We start from the raw sequence: 17,460 nt of genomic DNA, 5'->3' as shown, positions 1-17,460 counted from the left end.
GGAAATACAGAATGTTTCCACATTTTTTTCCCAACCAAAGCATTACATCAGAAACTATTTTCTGGACATATTGACAAGTTGCGTACGTACACACACTTTCATTTTCTATTGCAGAATTAAACCTCCCTGCTGACAAATTTAGAACATTGAAGAGAAAATTTAGAACATGTGCAGAGTTGATATAACCCATATTCATGAGCTTACAAGAAATATTACATAAATATTATTTTGATTTATCAGGTAAGTAATTTTTGACAGGATGTTCTGGGCTCCTTTTTGTAAATTGTTGTTACTTTGGTAAAGCAGTAATGTGGATTGAACCACGCCAGCAAATAGTTAGGATTTCCTGTATTGTTACTATGCAACATGCCAAGATTTATAGCTAACTTCATCAATAGGTTTCATTGTCCTGCCTTTATACATTTTCCCTACTCTGTTGTTGGTTTTTTAATCATTAACTTCCAATTGACATCCTTGGGCCAATTCATTTTTAATTTAGGAGTGTGAAACAAAAATAGCTCCATGAGTCAAGAATTAAACGAATGAGAAATGAGCATATGGCAAAACCCAAGCCCTTTTAGCTGCTCTTTGAATGTACTGTGATTTATAATGGTGAGGTTACGTGGTAAAGTTTAGAGTACAAAGCTTACTAAATAATGAATACGGTGCTTCCATATAATTTTGCTGGCAATAACCCCGAGCAATTTTAATTAGCTTCACCTCTCCTTAACAGCAAGGACAGTCTGGATGTGCAGCCTTCCTACAAAAGTAGAGTTCTGTGAGTTCTCTTATCTAGATTAAATTTTTTTGCTACCAAAACTCAGCTTTGCAACTGATTTACCAGAGGTGAGCCTGGATTTGTGTCATTTCTGTTAGATTATACAGTTAAAGAATCATCCCCACCACGACAGCCAGGGAAACTCCAATAACCCAGTGAGGGAAACAGAGCACCCTGACACTGCTACTGCCCAGGCACCATTGGAGAGCACTCACATCAGCAAAGGTCTGTGTCCACCAACACAAAGGAGCAGAGGAGTGATGACAGGCAGCCAAACCCCAACATCTTAATCAGATACACCCAGACCCACCACAGGAGGATGCTCAGCCCACTGTTCTCGTGGGAAACCCATCATCAACATGAGGTTTGGTAGGAGAAGCTCTCCAGATCACCTTACAGACTGAGAGGGAGTTACTGCCTTAAGGTTGTGGAATTCTTTGCAGGATGCAAGGGAAGAGCACTTGGGGATTTTGCAAGGCTTACTTCAGGTTGTTTAGAGGAAGGACCAGAGGAAGGGACAGTAAGGGATCAAGGTGGTTTGAGAGGAATAAGCATGGGAAAAAAAGTCAAGAAAGGGGTAAAAGGAACTGATTATGTGTAAACAGGTTATCACTCAGTACACATCTCTGGCAATGCCCTGTGCCCGATTACTGCAGCCTGTCCTCTATTCTCATCAAACTCCATTTCTAACTACTTGCCAGGGTGAGGGGCTCTCCACTCTGTGCGCATGGATGTCACAACGTCAATATGCAGGATGGGGGATCATGAGTCACAGAACCCATTTGTCTATGATGCCAGCAACTGGAGAAACTGGCATGCCTGCATGGGTGTGTATACTGCTGTGTAATCACTACCAGATGTGGAGCCGGAGTAGCTGTTGAGCAGCATAAGAAGCCTAGGAGCCAGGTGTTGCAGCCAGAAGTCTGGGACAGATAACAGAGAGACCAGAGAGCATGAGAACAGGCTGCTAGAGGGACCAGGAACCCAAAACCAGCTGAAGGAGAGACAGTGGCATCTGGGGGTCGACTGAGACACCTTTACATGTTTGTGTCTGTGCCTGAGGCAGCTGGAGAGCAGAGGACCCAAGGGCCAGCTTCTGGGTTGACTGAGTGTCTGAGGCCAGTGGCTGGAGAGACCCGTAGCGTGCAACTGCATGCCTGAGCACCAGTGGTGGGGAGGGGCTGTGGGTCTCATATATCCAGGTGCCAGGTACTGGGAAGACCCGGGTGTCCGTGTCTGGACAGCCTGTCTCTAAGCTCAGCTACTGCAGGGGTCCATGCTATGTACATATATTTTTTCCACTAAAGCACTGTCATGCTGATCAGCCGGAAAGGGAAACAGGATGAGGCCACTGGTGCTGTCCGTGTTTTTGCAAGCGCTGTGCTCTTTGTCCATGCCAAGCTGTGCAACCAGCTGTGTGTGTTTGTGTCCTGCATGCCTGCAGGATGTACCTGCTCAGCCCCACTGCTGGCTGTGGCAGGGGACACAGAGCTGCAGCAGCCTCACCTCTGTCTGGCTACCAGATTTGGCAACTCCCAACAATTTCCTCCTCAGCTTGCAGCTAAAAGGTGCAAAAAGCCTCCCACATCATTTCCTCAAGGAAGGTTTAACAGAACATCTTGGTGCTACTGCAAGGTCAGAGTCTCCAGACAGCAGCAACTGCTAATCCAGCAGGTAGGTCACTCTGCCACTTGTCTGACCTGGTGGAAGCAGTGAGACTTGTGTCTGTTACTATCTGCTTTCTGTGAGACTTGTGTCGGTTACTATCTGCTTTCTGAAGCCTGGTGTTCACCTAGATTATTGACCTCAGCTGCAGTCCCCAAAAGGCACCACTTAAGCAATCAGCTAGGGTTTCATACTCTTTGTCCTTAACCGCTTCACTGCTGCCACATGGAAAATTCACATAATTTATGTTCTTCTGCCCCCTTTCCCCCTCTGCCCCACTAGCCAGCTTCCAGCTTGATTTGTTTCCCCTCCACTGCTGAAGACTTCCGACAAATTTCTTCAATGAACTCAAGAGATTGCTGTGACACCTAAGGAGCAGTATGCCACCTTTCCGCTGCCTCTGCCTGCCGTGCGGATGCCTGGAGAGCAGACCTCCTAGCTCAGTTGTGCAGCACAGAATCTCGCCTGCTTGCAGCATCAGAAAATCTGAGGAGACAGCAGTAAGCAGAAGTAACCTGCCTCAAGACCAGAGACCAGGTGATCAGATGATGACTATGGCTAGATCTGCCCAAAGAGTTTTTAAACTGTCCTTCCTTGAAGCTCAAGACCTTTCCAGCCCCAACACTGGATACAACGAGTATCCCTAGTGCATGTGGATTACCCCACAAACAAACGTGTCGCAAAATGCAACACGGATGGTCTGTTCTCTGCCTGTCCCAGTTTTCACTTACTTTAAAGGAGGAAAAAACAAATAGGTTGAGGGTTCTTTTTTTATTTTTAAATAAGATTTAATGAGATTTCTGTATTATTACCAGAAGCATGTTATAAGAAACATAAATCTGACCTCGTAGCTCTCATTACCTTCTGCTGTCTGGTAGAAATTTTTGGGGGCTTTTTCCAGTCACTAAGGAAATGAGAAAATTGGACCTATTCTGTTTCAGTATACCAATTTGCTACAAAAAGTTGATGTTCTTAGACAGCAGATGCTTGGAGTTTTGCCAAATGGGAGAAGAAAATTGACACAGGTTTTCTGTTGTTATTACAAGACTACTGTGTATTTGTAGGTCTATAACATATTCTCACCTCTGCAACAGTCTGTCAGACAGCTGGAAGATTTCTAAATTACATGAAAATACCAGTTTTAGGTTCTGTCACTACAGATACTTAGAGCGGCCAAATCCAGAGAACAGAGCAGAAGTCTACACCAAAAGGATGAGCCAGATGGGAGGGCTCTACATGATGGCAGACCCCACAGACAGTCTGACTACACAGCGAAAGCTGAATGAATTACTGAAGTAGTTTTTCCTTAGACATCCATTCATGTTTGCTGTGATATATGTAAACCCAGATGTTTTCCCTTTTTGTATTTTAAAAGAACTCTTATCACAATGGATAAAACAGCATATACATTTAATTTCTTCAATAGCTGCTGGTGAATCATGCAATGGTTCCAGCTACTTCACTGGGGATGAGAAACATCTAGTAAAACTAACAAACGAGAAACACCATGTGGCAGAGGGACTTATAGGTCAATTGGTGCCTTGTTTTCCAAAACCTTTGTTTTCCAAAACGTTTCCCCCCTAGCCTAACCACCTCCAAATCAAGAAGTGTTAGCTAGCAGGAGATGCTCAGGTCATGCCTTCACAGCCAACGCTTTCTCTGCACAATTACAACACTGCAGGAGCGTACATGCAGGAGGCTGCTTTGGCAGGCTAGGCATCCTCAGAGCAAGAGGCTGCCTTAGCAGGAGGACAAGGTAACCAGGCCTTAGAGTTGCTAAAGCTGTTTTATTTGATTGTACCTCCACTGTCATTTCACTGATGACTGTATACCAGATTGCTTGAGCCTTTAGAAAGGTAGCTTCCTGGAGGCAGCAGGATCGCTTTTGCAAACTTACGGGGGTCATCTTTATTTTGAGTACTTTTGAAACTCATGGCAAGAAGCGGCATATTACCTAGTAAAACTGCAGACAAAACTAGCAACAAAGAACAGAACACATACCTGGAGAAAGCGACTTATTCAGTATAAGACAAAAGCTACCAGCTACGAGAAAACCAGTTGAAGAGGCTGCCCAAATGTATTTAAGGGATTTCAGTTTTCAGACCCACTTGATTCTTAGAGTAGTCTGTAGTCAGACATGCAAGACAGAGGTATCTAAAAATCACCAGTCATTTCTGAAAACTTAAGGCAGGAGGTCTCCCTCCCAAGAAAGGGAGGAAGCGCTGTCTCTAGATAGCTTTCTAATTTAGGAAAATATGTTCTTTTTATACAAAGATGTTGGCAATCCTACCTAGCTCTTATCAACTCTTGTTTAGGCTTTCTAACAAGATACCACATGGTGTCTTTAGCTACAGAGTTAAAGAAAGTTTCTGGCTAAGTGGCTTACTGACAAAGTTGTCTGCTTTTAAACTGTGCATAAAACAGTTATTTAAAAAGTCACCCAAACCTCTGGGCTGAAAGCTAAAATATAAGAAAAGAAGAAAATAACCACACATATGCTAACATCAACCATCATCAGCCATTCATGAACCCCACTAAGTCTCACCCATCAGCCTCTCCTGATCTATCCCACCCTTCACATCCTCGAAATTTTGCAGCAAAACCTTCAGATGCACAAGTACAGTCCCTGGAGGACGAGCACAAAAGCTATTTCCAAGGTCAAGGTCTCTTCTGTTTAAAATACCATGTGTCTCAGCTTCCTTCAGCTAAGCTGGGAGATGTCAGCTTTAATGCTTCAGGCAGTTGTAGTTGTCACCAAATGACTCAAGAGAAAGCTGGTCTTTAAAGTATTTGAGAACTTTAACTGCTTTCTGGAGTACTTCAATTTGCAACAAAATGAAATGAACTCAAGGTCAATATGTAATGCACAACATGGGGTTAATCACAATTTAACTGATGGGCTCCTTCACACAAGGAAAAACAGCGCATTTGGAAAAACAAGGTAACTAATGACTAATGGCAAGGTAACTAACAGTTGTATTGGGTACTGATTGGCAGAAGTAGGGCTAGTTCATTTCTGAGAGGTCTTCACTAAAAGCTTACACCTAGAAATCTGGAAATTAAATTGTACTTTCTGAATGTAGAAGTGGTGTTGTCAAAATGAGCTTTGAACAATGGACAGGGAGAACAGGGGAGACAACACATCAGTATGGAAAACCTGAGTCAATCCTAAAACGCAGAGCATTCACGTCTTCGAGGACAGCAGTAAGAGCCTTGACCACGTCCTCTTTCAGCCCTGCTCCTGGTCACATCAATTCTCACTTTAATGCCTAAGTACAAAAAAAAATCCATGTAAGGGACAAATCAAACTGTTGCACAGAGTAAAATTGCCTTTCCCAGCTAGGTAAGGAAGTCTTATCAGACTTGGTGCTTGTCATGTTAAGAATGGGGGGTATCCTCGAACCCTTCATATTTGATCAGCCTGTCAGTTTCCCAAGTAAGACGAGAACTTTGTGTCCAACCAGCCCGTCCACTACCTGCGTTTTGACAGCCCCCTGTATCAGAGCAGGGTTTGACAAACCTTTTCAGGGACCCCCGGGGGCTGGCAGCATCACTGAGTCAAATCCCTTGTAACAACCACTCAGATCTCTGGAAGTTTATACAAAATGAACTTCAGCTGAAGATTTTTATTATAGAAAATACGAGTTTGTGACAGAATAAGGTTTGAAGATTGCCAGTGATAGCATGTTGACTGTAAAGCAAGATTAAAACAATACACCTAATAAGAGCTAGCATGAGTTAGTCACAGAATAAAGTTCTTACACAATAGGCATCCCTATAGGGGAGAAGACAGGTTTCAGCCCATTGACTGATCCCTCAAGTTACGATGGAGTCTTCCCTAACTTCTCCTCTCATTTGTCCGTTTTTTATACTTCATAGTGTATTGCATATTCATTATCATACACAGGATTGGTTACAAGTCTCTTGCTTCTAATGCAAATTAGTACACATCCTCAGATAGCAGTGCTGAAGTTCTTTACTAATTACACATGCTCCTCAAGCAGGGTTTTGCCCTCTTTTGGGGGAACTATTTGAGTCGGAGGTCACAATCTCCCACTACCATAATACTCTTTGTACTATTTTCAGCTAATTTTCTGTTGATGTCAGTGGATTGCAACACCTTATCAGCCTGTGTCCTCTTACAGCCATAACTTTCCTCACTTGAAGGCTTCTTTCTGCATAACTTAGATGATGGTGTTCTTTTCACTATCTGTTCTCTGTTTCTTATTTCTGAAGGGTAACTCCCTTGATTAGAAGTCCCTTCATTCGTAACAACTTTGGAGGGTGGGTCAGCTTGGCCTAACTTTATGCACAATTTGTATATAGTTAAACACTAAATCAGAGTGTGGTCGTTTGGGAGTTTAGACAACAATTCCCCCCGCCCCTTTGGACTTATTTCAGTCCAGAACTAGTCCATTTTCTTTACATTTAGGTAGAGCTTGAGTGGCTCTAACTGTACATATTGTTGTTAGCGATTAGTATCACATACCTAGTGAGGTGCAGTAGACCTTGGAGGTGGGCAGCTTTGAGATGGAGGTGTGTGTTAGTATTTCAGTGAGATTATTTCATCCGAGGAAAGCAATTTCGCCACAATGTTTGGCTCAGCAGCGGGCATCTTCTCATAGATTCTTCATGTGGTGACTACTATGTCAGCTGTGTGGTACCATCAAGTTCCCAGTCCTGCAGGGAGCACAACAGAGCCTGGCCGCTGGGTCTCCAGTCCACTCCACACTCCGTTACCCCTACCAGCAGGTGCTGAGCTGGCAGGGTGTGTTGCTTAGGGAGCTGTGGTAAAGCAGACTCCGTGCATGCCAACCATCCTGAAAGCGACAGCTGTATTTTACCCTAACAAGCTTTCTGTAATACTACACGTCTGTTATGTTCCGGTTTTCTCCAGTTCCCCCCCAAAAGGGATTTTCCCACAGTGCTCCAGGCTGCTAATCTTGATGATCTGACTCCTCTGTCCATCGCCAGCTAGGATTGCTTTGGCCGCACCTGCTGCTGTTATCACGAAGCGCACATGCCACAAGTCTTGCACTGCAGTTACTTTCCCTGCTCCGTATTGCTGGGCCACCCTTCACAGCAACCCCGTCATTCCTTAGATGGGTTGTACTATGCTCCTTGTGAAAGCCACAGAGACCCTGAGTGCAAACTCTCTCTTCCTTTTTAAAACAAAAGGAAAGATGCCACTTAAAGAGACTTTTTTCCTGCAGCAGCTTCTCCCAGGCAAGCAGGTTGCTGTCACTGACTAAATCAGTACTGGACCCTAGCCCACCTCCAGGTACACTGGGCACAACCTGGACTAAGAAGTGATGAACAGGGACACAGCCCTGAGCCCAAACAGCCCTGAGCCTCCCAGGCAAAGACCCCAGGACAGAGGGGAGAGGTGATATCCAGAAAGGGTTTGGACTCTGCAAGGAGTGAAAAGGGCTGGGTTACTGCTCATGTGTTCAGCTTTCCCCCCAACGCCCACATCGCTCTCCCGGCTGTGGGATGACAACCCACCCAGGTTCAGTTTCCCTTCCTTACCAAAAAGAGGCCCCAGCAAAGTGGCTTCTGTCCTGAGCACTTCCCACATGGAAACGGGAGGCCCCTTAATAACACAGATACATTCTTCTAACCATGTATAAAGAGGAACTGCTAAGGCCAGCCCTACCCGACCCACGCCCTGCCGCTGCTGACACCTGGTGAAACTGTACAGACTAGCCAGGTATGGCTTTCCTCTTCCCCATCTAGGACCTCTGTAGTGCCTCTCCATCTCTTCCCTCATCTCTGTCTAGCAGAGAAGGGCATTTTCTTCTTCTTTCACCACCCCTTTTGCCTGATTGTTGGTTTAGGCATTAGTTTCTAATCCAAGCCCAAACTGGAAGGGGACAGGTACATAGTGGGTATCTGAATAAATGAAACGCTCAAAAGAACATCAGGATTTTGAGATCTCCATCTCAGAAACAATGACTTAAAATGCCCTCAGGGTGCCAGCCTGTCAGCTGCCTCCGCCAGGACCAGGTCTCTCAGTGGGGCAGGGCCAGCACTGCTGTTTCTGTGGGTGGGGGCTGCCACTGCAGCAGCAAGGCTGCACACCCTTCCCCACCAGTCCCCTCAGCACTAGAGGGGTGGTAAACCCACCTCCACGGCAGCCACTCCCAGCTTCCTGTTGTCCTTCATTGTCACCATCATGGTCATTGCTACTGCCTGTCCCTTCCTTCATCTGTCATTAAACCACAGACATGGTAAAGCAAAGGACTCCTCATGCCTGCAGAGAGCAGACTTGCTGTTGCTGCTTTCACTGTCCTGCCCCCTAAAAAAAAAAAAAAAAAAACAAAAAACAACCAAAAAACAAAAACCACCACAGAAAAAACAAACAAAAAAAGACGTTGACAGATGGAGAAAAAGCATTTTCTATCCTCTTCCCCTTGCTCCTTCACAAACAAGGAATAGCCCGATCCTCCTCTTCACAGAAAACCTGAGGTAAGAAGGGACCTCTGGAGGCCATCAAGTCTAAACCCATAGCTCAAGCAGGGCGATCTAGAGCCAGTTGCCCAGGAATGTGTCCAGATGGCTTTTGAGTATCTCTAAGAAGGCAGACCCCACAACCTCCTTGGCACCTCCTGTACCTGTGTTTGATCACTCTCACCATAAAGAAGATCCTCTTGATGTATAAATGGAATTCCCCATATTTCAGTTTGTGCCCGTTAGCTCTCATCCTTCCACTGGGAACCTCTGGAGATCACGTTGAGGCAAGGCCTCTGCTGTGTTAAGGGTACTTGCTCGAGTCGCCGCAGAGGACCATGTCCTGCAGCGTGGCACCTGCACATGCCCCCCAGCAGACCCTGTCGGCTGCCTCTGTCAGCACCACTCCTACCGTCCCCCTGTATTTTCAGCTTCTCCTAATTAAAAAAAAAAAGTCAGCACACAGCTGCCTCTCCACGTCCATTTTTCCCTTCCTCAGTTTCCTTCCTTGTCCTGTTGCCTGGATTATTCCTGTCTCTGCAGTGCCTGTCCCTCCTCTACTACACCTTCCTCCCTGCACCCTACCACTCACACCTCTGCATGGTCTCTTCTCCTTTACTCGCTGCACCCTCACATCAGCCCCACCATCTCTTACTGACAGTTCAGGGCAACCAGAGGTGAAGTTATCCTTACTCTCAGGCAACCCAGGTCCTCACAAATCTTTTGGAAATCCAAGAGGATTATACTGAGCAGCCCAGCCTTACCCACCCTCAGGGAACTCGGATACGTTTATGAGACAGGACTTTGGCACAAAGTCACACTAACATTTCTGTTTGTCATTTTTACTGCCTGTCCACTAATTCTCTTATTTTTATAGCTTCTATTAGTTTTCCCAGCACAAGTGTCAAATTTACCAGCCTACAGTCTCCCCTTTTTCCCCTGGAAATGATTTTAAAAAACAAGCATCGTGCTTGTAACAGCCTTGTAACAGCAAACTGGTTTTAGACAAGAGGTTGCACACTGCTGCATGCAAATGAGCTCTTGCATCCTTACATTCTCCTTTAGGAGACCTGGGTGAGTATCTTCCAGGCCTGGTGGTCAGGCAATACTCATTTTGTCTATTTCTTCCATAACCTCTCCTGCAATCACTTAAGACTGGGCAACTCAAGGTGCGACTTCTCCGTGATGTGCTAATCAAAGATGAACTCTGCTGTCAGGATCCTTTCCCCTGAAACGTCCACCCTTTTCCAGATGGTGGGAATGGGGAGCAAACACTCCACTCTCTCACACACCCACTCTGGGCCTACTGAAAATGTATTATTTTTTTTTTATGCCCACGCTCAGAAGGAAGAAATAGAAGTGCTGCAATTCCAGTATACTCATTTTTTGTGAATTTATACAACCTGCTGGCTTTCTGCTTCCCCCACCCAAAGACTCAGAGTGCCAAGCAAGATGCTTTCGCTGAGGCACGCTGGCCTCAGATGCTGCATCTCCCCAGGGATGTACAGCCCAGACCGACCGGGCTGTGGGCTGGGATACAGTGCAGGCAAGTCCTCTGCATCAAAGATTAAAACTTAGCTCTTACATAAAATGGTGGTGATTTCCTCTGTCGTGCAGAGGATGCCTTTGTTTAGCTCTGAGTCCTGCCCCAGAGGACTGCACAAGTGAGATGTAAATCCATTCTTGTTCCACCAGCAAAAGAGGTGGATCCCGCCTGCTCTGTTTCAGAGGACCGGCTCTTGCATGTCTTTGCACATTTGCATTTTAGGGTGTTTGGTGAGTTTTTTTCTGCAGCCCTCACATCACCTTAGCTCACATCTCTCCTTACTTAGAGGGCTGTCACAGTTTTGAAAAGGCCCAGCTCCGCTCCATGGGCTTTGACAGCAGAAAAAGCCTCCCTTCCCGAGCCTCACGCTTACAGGAGAGCCCATGCAGACTCTTTAAAACATGTATCATCCCACTGCCTTTTATCGAGGAGGACTGCTGTGGATTTCCATTGCTTCATTATGCAAAAAATATGTAATCAAATATTCTGCCAACCAAACTGGCTGTGAAAATGAAACGTTACAAGTGACCCTAATAAAATTTAACCACTATGTTTCTCATTCACTTGTAGCAAAGGTACAGCCATTGCCAGCTCTGATCCCTGACTACAGATTATGGAAGCAAGATTCCTGGCATACTTCAGCCGTTTGTACATTTTTAAAGAAAAACAAACCAATTCATTTGGTGCAGAGTGATTCAGATATAGGATTCTAATCAGCATTTCTACAGTCTTTCAGGAAAACAATTGTTTCTGCCTAAATGGACATAAGCTTGCTGCTTGGATGATAATGCTGATGCGATTTCACATTGATTATCAAGGACTTTTACTGTGGCATAGCTGATCAGAGGAGAAGTGGGCTCATAGGTGAATCTGTAGCTGTCTAGGTGGTATGCAAAAGCATCTTACCTCCTTACTTCTCCATTTTTAATGGAGAATTAACCAGAATTGTTACATATAATGCAGCAAGACAGAATAAAGAAGTAAAAATACTAAAAAGTGGTTTATGCAGTGTAAGCAGCAAGGTGGTGATGAGACCCTAGAGGAGCCTGCTGATTGATTTTATTGTTGGAGAGCAAGACAATCTCATTGCCTCTTGGCACTGAAATTTTGCCTCAGCATTGCTGAGGAGGGAGGAATTGCTGATAGCACAGCAGCTCCACATAGCATCCGTACTCCTTGTGCTTGGGCAACAGCATGGGCAGCAAAGCACAGGGATACCACCAGTGTCACCAAGACCAGCTGATGGTTAAATTCAGTACATCCACAATAACCATCAGTAACCACTCTCAGGTAAAGGCTCTCTCAGATTAACCACTCTCTCAGATAAAACCACTCTCAGATTACATAGAACAAAATTCTGTCAGGAAAGACTTCTTTTGAAAAATAAGGGCAGTGGTTACTGGTCCTACATCTGATCCCTCACCACATTGCTCCTGCCCTCCTCACTTGGACTGGGAGCCCATGCGTGGCTTCGTGCCAGCCTGCTGGGGTCAGTTTCAAGTATTTAAAAGCCTCACTTTGAGCTGATTTCTATCAATCACCTCTAGCCCTACCACAAATGGAGAGTTTTAGAGAAGGTCACAGCCAGTTTCTCACTAGCTCTTAGTCTCTGCCTCTGCTCACCTTCCCGCCTTGCTCAGAAGTGCCTGGTGCTGGGCTGCTCCTCTCCCTCAGCACCAGCTGTCCCAGTGAGAGGCAGGTTTATTTCCACAACATTACCTCCCAGGCTGGGATCCAGGACAGTTTCTCCTCTCTCTAAGCACAAGGGAAGAAGGAAAGAAGATGTCTCCTGAGCAGTGTGGAAATGCAACCAATGCTTTTCACCTTGCACGTCTGGGATTTCAGCTTCATGTCTAACATTGCCTACTAGGAACTCGTAAGCACACACCCAACACATTGGTTTACGTCAAATAAAATCCAGGTACTTGTTTCATCCTCTAAATGGAAACATTTTTGTACTTTCCTACAAGAGCATTAATTGTTTTGTAACGTCAATATTCAGCTTCTTTCCCCTGTTAGTTAACAGTGTTTCTGGAAATGCTCATTCATCTGCTGTTTTGAAGGACAGATAAAACACACAGCAGCAGCAGTCAGGGTATATCCACTTATAAGCCAAAAATAGGACACTCTCCTAGCAGTAAACTTTCTTTGTCATTTAATTTTGCAGTTATATTGATTTATTTTTTCTTAACAGTTTAGGCCACTCTTTGCGTAAAAGGTAGTTTAGAAAGGTACACTATATTGGTTTACAAATAATTTGCTAATCCACTCCTCTATACCAATTTCTGTGATCTTTGCTGTCTGTCACGCTATATTACACAGGGACTTTAAGCAACTATCCTAATTCCAGAAGAAATCAGACAGCATTGCCAAGATACATTCCTTCTGTCCACTCCTGCCATTCTCAGCATCACTGAATTGTCCAGATTCATTGCTGCAGTTCTTTTCAAAATCCAATTTCACAGTTTCCGTTGGGCTCCTTAGATGCACAAGTGACTTTCCAGTCAACACTTAGGCACAGAAAGTCATTCAGCAAGAACACCCAACACATTCGGTACTCCTAATGAACACACGGCTTTTAACCTGCCCTCTGGTAGCTTTACCCAGTGGATTTAACAAGACTTTTTCCTCTTTCAAAGCCTGCAGCAGCCTCCCCAGAAATGCAACAACACCTCCACAGCCACCCTGCAGCCAGACAACCCAACTCTGCATAGAAATGCAGGATAATTACAGCTTCATTTCAGCAGCAGGTGCAACTCATTAACCCACAGGCGCTTTGCCATCTCCAGGGGAGCAAAGGCAACTCGACTTCACCAGAGAGAGAGAGGCCCTGTGGGGAAAGCACTGTGAAAAGCTGTGCCTGGGGAAGAGGTTTAAGCCGCGCACTGGGCCTTGTGGCAGCTACTTCTGTTCTCTTTCCTCTCGGTCTGTCTCTCCCCATAGCCAGGGACCCTCAGACCTGCCAATTTCAGCTCGGTACCTGAATCATCCTCAGGTTTTCTTCACCTAGGTAGGTGGCAGGTGGGCAGGCATATTACTGGCCAAACACGGACAAGTGGTGGCTGGCACCCTCGCAGCCAGACTCTGAAGCACCCGAGCCACAACTTCCCTTACGCACGCTCTGCATTGCAGCTTTATCCTTTTCCTGATCACCCTGGTGCTGCATTTAAATGTCTGATGCACTCCACGTACCGCTCATCCACTGGGCACTTACACCTGGCCCTTTCTGGAATTATCCCAGGTGTCAAGGACCCTTGTCAGCAAAATACGGTGTGTATGTAGCAAGTTGTGCTGCCAGCCTGGGCCAGGTCTCTTTGTTTTCATTCATCTACTGCCATTAGCATTACTCTGCCCATGACAGGAACATGGCTTTGTCGCCTCTGGTTTTGTTTAGTTACTAATAAAACCAAGCAAGGCTGGAAAATACACTTTTTCACATGGCCAGGAATTGAACGCAGACTAGCTGCTTAACCAGCAAGAATGCCATCTTATTCTTTCAGGTGCTTTTTCCTTAGCCTAATTGCTAAGGTCTGTTTTATATTTGATTAATGTTACTTGGTTTGTTCAGGCAATTTTAACTTGCTTGTTCATCCCTCTTCAGGTAGGAGGTGTCCTTTGAGAATACCTTCAAGTCTGTAAGACCAACAGTAAGGAAGTCATCGTTTTTAAATAAAGCATCTTATAATCACTTAGAAAATAAGTATATAAAGTGTTTTGAAATTGCAATCAGATAGTCCCTCTACTGAAGCAGAAATCTGTTGGAGGAACAGGGATATTGTCTGAGGGAAACCGAGAAACAGAAGTCTAGCGACACACTGAAAGTTTCTGAAGGAAAAAAGACAAATAAAGCAAAGTTGATCTGTATGCAATTCAGCCTCCCGGAGGTCTGCATGCATTACCCTCTACATCTCCTTCCTTCCTTAATTATCCAGCCAGCTTCAGTGGCTCACAACGTCAGGGTCACCAAAGCCACTTGCTAGTAACCTGATTGCCCACAAAAGACTCAGAGTTGCCTATTTTGATTATTATTTCATTTTCTTTCAATTCACAGCCAGTCCATGGTGAGGAGGGCTTCTTACTGTCTGTCTGATGATCTGGAAATGCACACCAGTGAGTGAAAATAGCTGTCACTCTGAAGAAAGTACAAGTCCAGAGCTACTGGTCACTCGAGGACCCCCAAACATTAGTGGGAGCTGTTTCCTCATATGTGCCTGTCCCAGATGTCCCCTTCTCCATCACCCCTAGGTGATACTTCAGCTTCCTCTGGTGAAACTGTCTGAAAAATATTGCTGAGCAAAGATCAAAAAGAAGCAACAATTAAGACTGGGTGAGGGCGATGCTGAAGTTTAAAGGAGAAATTCTGGAAGACATTCAGAGAGAGAAATGCAGAGATGATGGGCATGCTGTTTTGCAACACCAAAGCTCTTTCTGATGTGTGATTTCGCACGGCCGTAACTGGCGGAAAATTTTCAGAAGACCTTTTCAAGATGAAGCAAATTTCAGAAATACTCCAAACCTCCTCAGGCACAGCTCAATCAACCTCGAGTGGGGGGATGAGAAGGGGAAGATTTAAAAGAATAATGGAACACGGGCCAGTACCTCTCCCTTTGCTTTCTAGCTTTTCACTACCCACTTGTCCGGTAATAGCAATGCTAAGGCTGCTACTATTGCATGCAGCCAGTTTTCTCTGGGCCCTCCAGATCTGGTTGGGATTGACAGCCTTACGCAACCGAGCTGCGGGAGCCTGTGAAGAAAACACCGTCAGTGCTGAACTGGCAGCTCAGTGCAGGAGGCAGAGCTGGCAGAGATTTAATTTGTCTTCCTTGCACAGGCACTTGCTTGCTGCAGCCACCACCGAGGTCCCTAGAAGAAGGGCTGAGACGTAGAAGCACATGTGAGAAAGAGCAAGGTTTGGTAGCTGGCCAGTAATGCTCCTGTTGAAATATTCAGGGAGAGAAAAAGTTATATTCCTTCAACCACCTCTTTTTTTTTTTTTTTTTTTTTTTTTTTTTTTTTTTTTTTCCTTCCTGAAACTTGATCTCGGTGGTTTTGTGTGAGAACCACTAGCTACCTAGTAATGCCTTTAAGATATTTAAGGTCTCATCCTCCTGACATAAACACGAGAAGGATATGGATAGTTTCAAGGTGTTAGGGGGAATGGAGATTGCTGCATAGAAATGGTAATGCTCTCATTCACAAGAACTGGTGAGGGCCAGCGAGATGTGTCTTTTAATGAAAAAATGTAGTACCAACAAATATCTGTAACACGACTCCAAAGAGGCACTCAGAGTGGCTTTTAAATAATTGAAGACTGAGTTTAGATGCTGCTGAATAGCGATGCTCTGGCTTTCAGGCTAAGTTTTCTGAAGTTTACTACAGAATCCAATGATGGAGTGCATTCTAGCTTGAAAACAGAGCTGAGCAAGCATCAGGCTGCACTGGGATCAAAGTCTGTTAATATTTTAATGTTTCTAACATGATGCAGAGTGCATGAAAAGTCTAAGCCTCGGGGACCATCCTGCTTAACTTATGCAGTGAGTCACTACCAAAAACGAAAGCTGCAGTTCTGCCTTCCTGATGGCAGACTAAATTCTGGCTATGCTCAATAGTCCAATACTGATCACTAAAACAACTTCTTCTTCCCCTTCTATATTTTTAACAAAGAAAACAGAAGATTAATCTGGTTGAGGACAATAATAGGCAGTCAGGAAAAGCTGTTGAAGCTGACTGTCATCAGCCATACTGCTTTTCAGTAGAGATAAATCAGATCAGCATTTGACAAATGAAACAGTCATGCTGGTGCTGGAATAATTGCACGCATTGTCAGAAATGCAAGTGAAGGCCCTTCAAACATTGTCTACTTAAGGTCAATTCTGGTCTATTTCAAATAGACATCTACAGAGCAAATGATCTAGTGAAAAGCAGCATTGTGAGGTATGAATGGGTAACAGTAATCACAAAAAAACTCATATTTGCAGTGCACTTGTGAAGGACTCAACCGCTGGACAAGCAGCAGCAGGCTGGCCGCCCAACAGCGGGACACACCGGTGGGTTAGGGAGAGGCCACTCAGGGCTCTTCTTTGCCCCTAACAATCCCACATACAAACAGGCAAAGCACTGGCTCTCCAGCTCCATGGGCAGAGGTTTTAGGACAGGAATCTTGGCAGTGAAAGGGTCATGTAGCACAGATCTCTTCCCTGTGTAGGGAATTTTTTTGTCAGCCTTAGCCTGCGAGCCTTAGCTCTGCAGTAAGCAGAATGAAGAAAAGTCCAAAGCTCCAGATAGCTTTGGACACTGAAAACCACTGTGCCATCCATGGCACATTTTGGCTTCCTGGCTGTCCCTGCTGCCTCTTGTAATTCCATTTCACTCAGAGCAAAATGTCAAGGTGAAATCCAGGACAACTCATTTGTGGCCACTCAAATAGTAAGATAGTTGATGAGAAGTGCTGTGCTTATCCTCCTGACAACAAACTTGCTGCACGTCAGAGATGTCCTGGGAGGCATCCCCCCCCCCCCCCCCCCCCAGGGAAGTCCATATGGATGACCCTGCATTGCAATTGCTACTGCTTTCCCGCTCCCAGTATACAACACTGGGCATTAGGGGAAGGTCTGTGCAGTGGGCATTTGGATGCAGTTCCTGCTTCTGGTCTCCCAAATCAATGAGCTGTCTCACCCTGCCATGGCTGCTGCCCTGCAACATTTATGGTGGTGGGATGGAAATGGAAGTGCTGGGTTTCCATGGTTAGGGTGGGACCTTGTCACTTTTTGAAGTGTCTTGAACGCAAGCAAAGACTATTTGGCTTAGTCACCAGCTCCAGAACCACCTCACTTGTACAGCTGCTGCTGGCCAAGCTATAAACTGAATTCAGCTATTTTAGGTGAGCTTTAAGCCTCAAAGAAGAAAAAGGGAAAGCAGATTGATGTTTTCCTATATCTGATAAAGCAACAGACTTCAATATATCAGGCAGTATTTTGACCTCACAAAGAAGTAAAAATTGTACAGTTCCACATATACTGGT

Source organism: Falco peregrinus, chromosome 3, assembly GCF_023634155.1.
Source record: "Falco peregrinus isolate bFalPer1 chromosome 3, bFalPer1.pri, whole genome shotgun sequence".
NCBI lineage: Eukaryota > Metazoa > Chordata > Aves > Falconiformes > Falconidae > Falco > Falco peregrinus.
The sequence above is the reverse complement of the archived record's forward strand: the minus strand, read 5'-3'. Positions refer to the sequence as shown.